Source organism: Mobula hypostoma, assembly GCF_963921235.1.
Source record: "Mobula hypostoma chromosome 19 unlocalized genomic scaffold, sMobHyp1.1 SUPER_19_unloc_1, whole genome shotgun sequence".
Taxonomy (NCBI): Eukaryota; Metazoa; Chordata; class Chondrichthyes; order Myliobatiformes; family Myliobatidae; genus Mobula; species Mobula hypostoma.
In genome coordinates this window covers 249349-256687 of record NW_026948151.1, presented here as the reverse complement: position 1 = coordinate 256687, position 7339 = coordinate 249349, and the positions used below count along the sequence as shown (strand labels likewise).

At 45.1% G+C, this 7339-nt stretch overlaps 1 long non-coding RNA gene across 1 annotated transcript; it reads left to right on the top strand.

Annotated features, from left to right (window-relative positions):
- The first annotated feature begins 2324 nt into the window (after positions 1 to 2324).
- Positions 2325 to 6403, top strand: LOC134341297 (uncharacterized). The gene is made up of 3 exons (XR_010016750.1): positions 2325 to 2460; positions 4787 to 4933; positions 5059 to 6403. It is a non-coding gene; the product is annotated as an uncharacterized LOC134341297 (long non-coding RNA).
- The last annotated feature ends 936 nt before the right edge of the window (positions 6404 to 7339 follow it).

The following is a 7339-nucleotide window of genomic DNA, read 5'->3' as shown; positions in this document are numbered from 1 at the left end:
AGATTTGGAGGAATAAATTTAGGGTAGAGGTGAGAAGAAATTACATTTCCCAGAAAGCAGTGACTCTGTGGAATTCTCTGCCAGGGAAGCGATTGAGACTATCTCATTAAGACACAATTATTTTTACTTTGTAGGGGAATTAGGGGTTGTGGGAAAAAGATAGGTAGGTGGAGTTGAGTCCACGGCCAGATCAGCCACGATCTTATTGAATGGCAGAACAGGTTCGATGGGCCAGAAAGCCAGGTCTTCATCCTGCGTTCTTATGTCATGTTCTTGCCTGGTGCTACCACTGCCTGGAACCTTGGGTCGCCCCTCTTCCCTTCTCTTCATCTTCAGTCACCAAAAAGACTAAAGATACGATTGTGGACTTTTGGAAGCTGCAGGGTGACCACTCCCTTCTGCTCTTCTGTGGAAACAGGAGCACTAAGTTTCTGGGAGTGCACAAAATGGACAATCTCATCTGGTCCCTTTGGTCTAAAAAGCACAGCTGCGACCCCATGCCCTGAGGCAAATGAGCCAAGTGAGGCTTTCCCTCAAACCCCATTTTAACCAATTTTTACAGGAGCCTCATTGAGAGTGCCCTGACCAGTTGCATCGCTGCCTGATATGGAAATTGTAAGGCATCCAACCACAAGACCCGACAAAGGATTGTGGGGACAGCTCAAAGGATCGTCATGGTGTCTCTTCCATCCATCCAAGATATTTATCAGGAGTGTTGCATACACAGGGCTCTTAGCATTCTCAAGGATCCGTCCCATTTGTCGCTCAATTTCTTTGACATCTTGCCATCAAGCAGGAGGTACAGTAGCATCAGGACAAAGAATGCTAGGAGTTTCTTCCTCCAGGCTGCGAAACATCTGAAATCCCGGCATCATCTACGTCTCACCACACATGAAGCTCCAGTCACGTTATACTGTTTACTTTTTGATATGTAAATACACCTTATGCTAAATGCCAATCTTCTGGAATGTATTTTATTATTTGTCAATTTATTTGTGGTAATATTACTGTATGTGTTGCGTGAGAGTTATATGTACTGTGTAGTGCACTTTGGTCTGTAGGAATGTTGTTTCATTTGACAGTATACGTGTGTACGGTTCAATGACAATAAACTGAACTTGAAAAGCACAGTCCGTCCTGGCCAACATTCCTCCCTCAAGAATAACACCAGAGACAGCTTAATATGCCATTTGTTTTGATTTTCTAACTCTGCAATGCCCACGTACTATCCAGATGCTTCACAGCTTGTTACGACAACTGCTCTGCAAGAAGTTGCAGAGAGTTGTGAGCACAGCACAGTCCTTCACACAAACCTTCACGGACTCTGTCAACACTTTCCCCTGTCTCAGAGAAGCAGCCAGAATAATCAAGGACACAAGAGACTCTGCAGATGCTGGGAACCTTGGGCCGCACACACAAAATGCGGGAGGAACTCAGCAAGGCAGGAAGTTTCTCGCCCCAAAACATTGACTGCTTGTTCCCTTCCATAGATGCTGCCTGAGTTTCTGAGATCCCCCAGGATTTTGTGTGAGTTCCTTCTCCCTCCCTGGTCACTCTCTCTTCACTCTGGTCACCTTCTCTTCACTCCTCTCCCACCCTGGTCACCCTCTCTTCACCCGTCTCCCGTCAGGCAGAAAACACAAAAGCCCAGAGCACAGACAGACTTCTACCTTGCTGTGATCACACTTGAGCAGGCCTCTCATAAGCTAAAAGATAAAATCTTGACCTTTCAATTTATCTTGTTGTTCCCTTTGCACTGTATTATCTGCCCAGAAATCACTTTCTCTGTAACTGCAAAACTATATTCTGCATTCTGATTTTTTTTTCAGCGTCTCAATTCTTCCTTCCATCTTCATTAAGAATGACACGGTCTGTCTGGAAGTCCTGAAAAAGAAAATTTTTTCATCATACGTCAGTATGCATGCCAATAATAAACCAATTCCAATATTAGGTGCTTTGAGATACCAACTAAAAGCAAGTCTTCACTTTTAGAAAGCTCAGATTTTGGTTCAATAACCCTGTGCTGTCTTTGTGTAACCCATTCTGCCTCTGATGTCTGATCTCCTTTTCTCTAGTGAATCCTCTAGTGATGCTTTAGTTCCGTTAATGACTGGCATTGTCAACAGTTCAGTTCATTGTCGTATGCACAAGAACCTTGCACAGGGTGTAATGTAAAACTTACAGCAGCGTCAGAGCAACCAAAGTCCAGCATTCACAAGAAAAACGTAATTTAAATATCAATTATTCACCATTTTTACAAGAAAGGACACCATTAGAACTAGAAACGGAAAGTCCATTTTGGAGGTGGGACGGTAGCACAGCGATTAACGGAATGCTTTTACAATGCCAGGGACTGTGACCCGCCTTCAATTCCACTGCTGTCTATAAGGAGTTTGTACATTCTCCCTGTGACCGCGTGGGTTTCCTCCGAATGCACCAGCAACCTTCCGCATTCCGAAGGTTAGTAGCTTAATTGGTTTACAGGGGTGTAACTAGGCTGCGCAGATTTATTGGGCCAGAAGGGCCTGTCACCATATAATAAATAAGTAAATGTTCACAGTGTCCAAAGGCCAGCGTTCACAAGAGAAGCATAAACTAAATCTTAATTATACTCAGTTTCTGCTAACAAAACACAGAGCCAAATCTACTGCCATGTTTGGTAATGTTTGGGCTTGTGCATGCTGGCTGAGGGATTGTAGCTGCTCCTGAACCTGTGGGTTGTTGGACTTCAGGCTTCTGCACCTCCTGTCTGTTGGTAACTGTGAGAAAATGGCTTGGGGATCTTTGATCATGGGTGCTGCCTTCATGAGGCTGCAGCTCCTGTAGGTACTACTAATGGATTGGAGGGAGTTTCCACACCAAAAAGTCAAGTTATTTCAGCAGAGAGCAACTCTGCATCTTACAGTAGGTGTGATAACTTAGAGTACAAATGATTGGAATGTCTACAGTCCAAGCAGACAGCAACGTGAATCTCAATACAGAGAAAAACTCTTTTACAGATTTACACTGTTTGAAAGACTTCGCAGATTTATCCTCAGATCAGATTGCTGATTGATGCCACAATATTAAATATGCATGCTCTCTGGCAAGCGCCTTCATTGTCATCACCCTGGGTTTAACTGTGATCAAGGCAAAGGCAGCTTTAGGTTTTTGGCTCCTTTCACGTAGAGTGCTGCATTGAGGATTAAATTAATGCAGAAAATGAAACACATACAGCATTAATCCTGCCTGGCTAAAAGGGAGTTCTGGAACAATGTGTCTGGTGCATTAATTGCCTTAACGTCAGATGTGTTTGGATCAAAGTTCAAAGTTCATTTATTATAAAAGTATGTATACATTATACAACTTTGGGATTCGTCTCCTAACAGGCAGCCTCAACACAAAGGAACACTAACGAACCCGTATATATATAAAAAAGACCATCGAACACCCAATGTTCAGAGAGAAAAACACATCATACCAACAAAAACCACAAGCAAATAGCATTTTGAAGTCCACAAAGAGAGTCCCATTGATCAGCATAGTTCAGTATAGTGCCAAGTCGTAGAGCAGTGATCTGAACCAGCCTGTCCCTTGGCTCGGGCCACAACACCTCGACCTTTTCAGTCTGTCCCAGTGCCTAAATCGACATCCAAACATCAGGTACAATCACCTCAATACGCTCTAAGGCCAGGACCCCACCACCTCAATGTGGCCTGTACCCGTCCTTTCTGATTCAGCTCTCCATCCGAGAATCAGGCTCAGTCACCCTGACTCGCTGTGGTGCCCGGGCCTCGTCACCTCGATTCGGCCTGTAACTGACCTTTCCAATTCAGCATGGTGCTTAAGTCCCCGTCCAAGCAGTGACTTCGGTCAAATCGGTACGCTCTGGTACCTGGACCTCACTGCCTGATTCAGCCTTTAGTACGGCACTTAAAATGATCAGACCTCGGGTCTTCCACCGTCTTGCCACCTCGCCTCACCCTGCCCTGGTTCTGCCACATCGAATCGCCTTCAAGTCCAAAGGGAAAGTTACAGACTATTACTTAGGATGGTTGTTTGCAGGAAAAGTGAGATTAACAGACTGTATAGTTGAGTTCCTTGTTTCATTAGTCACCAGCACCATCCTAAACCGGATCAAGGCTAATAAATGAGCTTTACCATCTGCCCGAAACAACATCCCTCTCCCCACCTGCCCTTACCTCACAGTTTTCAGAATCAGAATCAGGTTTATTTATCAGGTGTGCACCTGGCCGTGCAGTGAAATGTGTCGTTTGCGTTAACAACCCCGGGAGTAGCCTACAAGTGTCACCACACACTCTGCCACCAAAGTAGCATGCCCACAATGTTTACACAACACAAGCAGCACAACAAAGAACCCTGCCACACCCTCACACAAAGGCCACCTCTGAGCCTCCTGTCCTTGGCCACAGACTCTAAAAATCACAGACCTCGGACCTCCAACCTCCAACCTGGAGCCTCTGGCCCAGGCTCGCCATCTACCAGTCTTCCAGTAAAACCAGCGTCAGCCAGTCAGAACGCACTCCCAAAGCACCTAGAAGAGACACTTCTACCAGCAACAGCATGCATGGATTCAGCAGAGTTTAAAATTGGATTGCTTCCTGATTTAAGGTTTGCACTGACAGGTCAGAATTCAGATTCCACATACTTTGTTAGTTAACCTGTGTGCAGGATAGATCAGCAGAAAAGGATCAAGGGGAAGGGGCGACGGTAAGAGGAAGGGGAGGGAAGTGAAGCAATGTTGACAACCAATTAGTTCAACACCAAAACCTCTGTCGTTTTCTAGCTCGTTTCAGAGCAAGAGACACTTATATAAGACGAAGTATGGAGCAGTGTACCCTGTGGAGCATCCTGAGGGGATTTGGAGAGTGTGATCGAACAGAAGCTTGACGCCAAGACAAACAACACACAAAATTCTGGAGGAACTCAGCAGGTCAGGTAACATCTACAGAGGGGAATAAACAGTCAATTATTTTCACCAAGGCCCTTCATCAGGACCAGTAGAATTCTGCTTTCCACAACCCTCGGTCACCAATCATCTTTTTCTTTCATTTGCAGATCTAGTTTTTACTCCAACCCTCCACTTTCCTGGGATCAAGCGCTCCAATTCCTCTATTTCCTAAGAAAGCTAGGGAAATTTGGAACGTCGCCGTTAACCCTCATAAATTTTTATTGAAAGCATCCATATCCAGATTCATCACAGCCTGGTACGGCAGACTGCTTTGCCTGAGACCGCAAGTAACTGCAGAGTTGTGGACCCCACCCAGTATGCCACAGAAACCAGCCTCTACCCCATGGACTCCCTCTACGCTTCTGGCTACCTCATTAAAGCATCCAAAGTAATCAAAGACTTATCCCGCCCCCAGTCATTTGTTCTCCCTCGTTCCATCAGGCAGATACTTGAAATCACTGGGCTCAAGGACAGTTTCTACCTCACTGATTAGGATATGTAAATGGACCTCTTGTGCAATAAAGATGAAATCTTGATCTGTAACTTTACCTCGTTGTGACCCTTGCACCTTATTATCTACCTGCATTGTACTTTCTCTGTAACTGTAGAACTATATTCCACATTCTGCTATTGTTTTTGCATTTGTACTGCTTCAGAGTATTCATGTTGAAGAGATCTGTGTGGATAATGTGCAAAGCGAAGGTTCTCACTGGAACACAGTGCATGTGATAGGAAACCACTTCCTGTCCAATGGATAAAATGAGTTTGGGAAGGAGAGACAGCAGAGAAAATGTGACAGAATTAGTAAAGAGAAATGAAGAAGCTTATTTTTCTATGAAGTGGAATCCTTGAACCCTTCGTAGTTGTCATTAGAAACGGTAAGGAGGCAACAGGAGAACCTCCCCTGCAAATCTGCTGGGGCTGGTTGTCTGTTGTGTCCGGTGCTCCTGCTATATTGGTGAGGTCCGTGACAAATTGGGGGACGGCTTCGTCGAGCACCTCCGCTCCAAACTTGCTGGTGATCAAACATTTTAATTCTGATTCCAGTTTCCATTCCGACATGTTGGTCCATGGCCTCCTCTTGTGCCAAGATGAGGTCACCCTCAGGGTGGAAGAGCAACAGCTTACATTCCATCTGGGTAGCCTCCAACTTGAGGGCCTGAATATTGATTTCTCCTTCCGGTTATAAAACATTCCCTCCCCACTCCCCTCTTCTTCTATTCCCTACACTGGCCTCTTGCCTTTGCTCACCTGCCCTTCACTTCCCCCTGGGTTCCCTCCTCCTTCCCTTTCTCCTATGTCCACTCTCCTCTCCTATCAGATTCCTTCCTCTCCGGCCCTTGACCTTTCCCATCCACCTGGCTTCACCTATCACCGTCCAGCTACCCTCCTTCCCCTCCCCCCACCTTTTTATTCTGGGGTCTTCCCCCTTCCTGAAGAAGAGTTTTGGTCTGAAACGTTGACTGTCTATTTATTTCCATAAATGCTGTCTGACCTGCAGAGTTCCTCTAGCTTTTTGTGTGTGTTACAACAAAAGGAAGTAGTTTGGAAGATGGTTTGCAGTAGGGAAATGAAGCCAAGTCTAGCAGACCCGGGAGAACTTGTTTGTTCTTCACCAAAGAAGTAATCTTGGATCTTTTTCACCACATACAAAGTTCAGATTGACGTCTCACCTGAACAAATAGCCATTCTGTCAAATGAGATATTCACTCACTTCTGCCAGCTTCTTTTCAAAATTACACTTTCTTCAAAAACTTTTCCAATGTATATAATAGACAACATTAAAGAATCAGATGCGGATTTGCTTTCATTTATTAATCAGGTGGACATTGAAACATCCAGAGAAGTGCATCGTTTGCGCTAACAACCCTTGCATCCTAAGGTTGCACTGGGGGCGGCCCACAAGTGCTGCCACACATTCTGGCGGCAACAAGCTCAGCAGAACAACGCAAGCAGCAGCAACAACAAAAGAACAATTGCGACAAAACCACAAGAGCAAAACAAACCCTTTCCTCCCTTCCACACACCCACCTACTCACACGTACACACAGTCGTCCAGCTCCAGGTCTCCAGTGGGCTCACAGATATCAGCATTCAACTTCCCCATCACAACTACCAGCACGTTGTTACATAGTCATAGTCATACTTTATTGATCCCAGGGGAAATTAGTTTTCGTTACAGTTGCACCATAAATAATTAAATGGTAATAGAACCATAAATAGTTAAATAGTAATATGTAAATATGTAAATTATGCCAGGAAATAAGTCCAGGACCAGCCTATTGGCTCAGGATGTCTGACCCTCCAAGGGAGGAGTTGTAAAGTTTGATGGCCACAGGCAGGAATGACTTCCTATGATGCTCTGTGTTGCATCTCGGTGGAATGAGT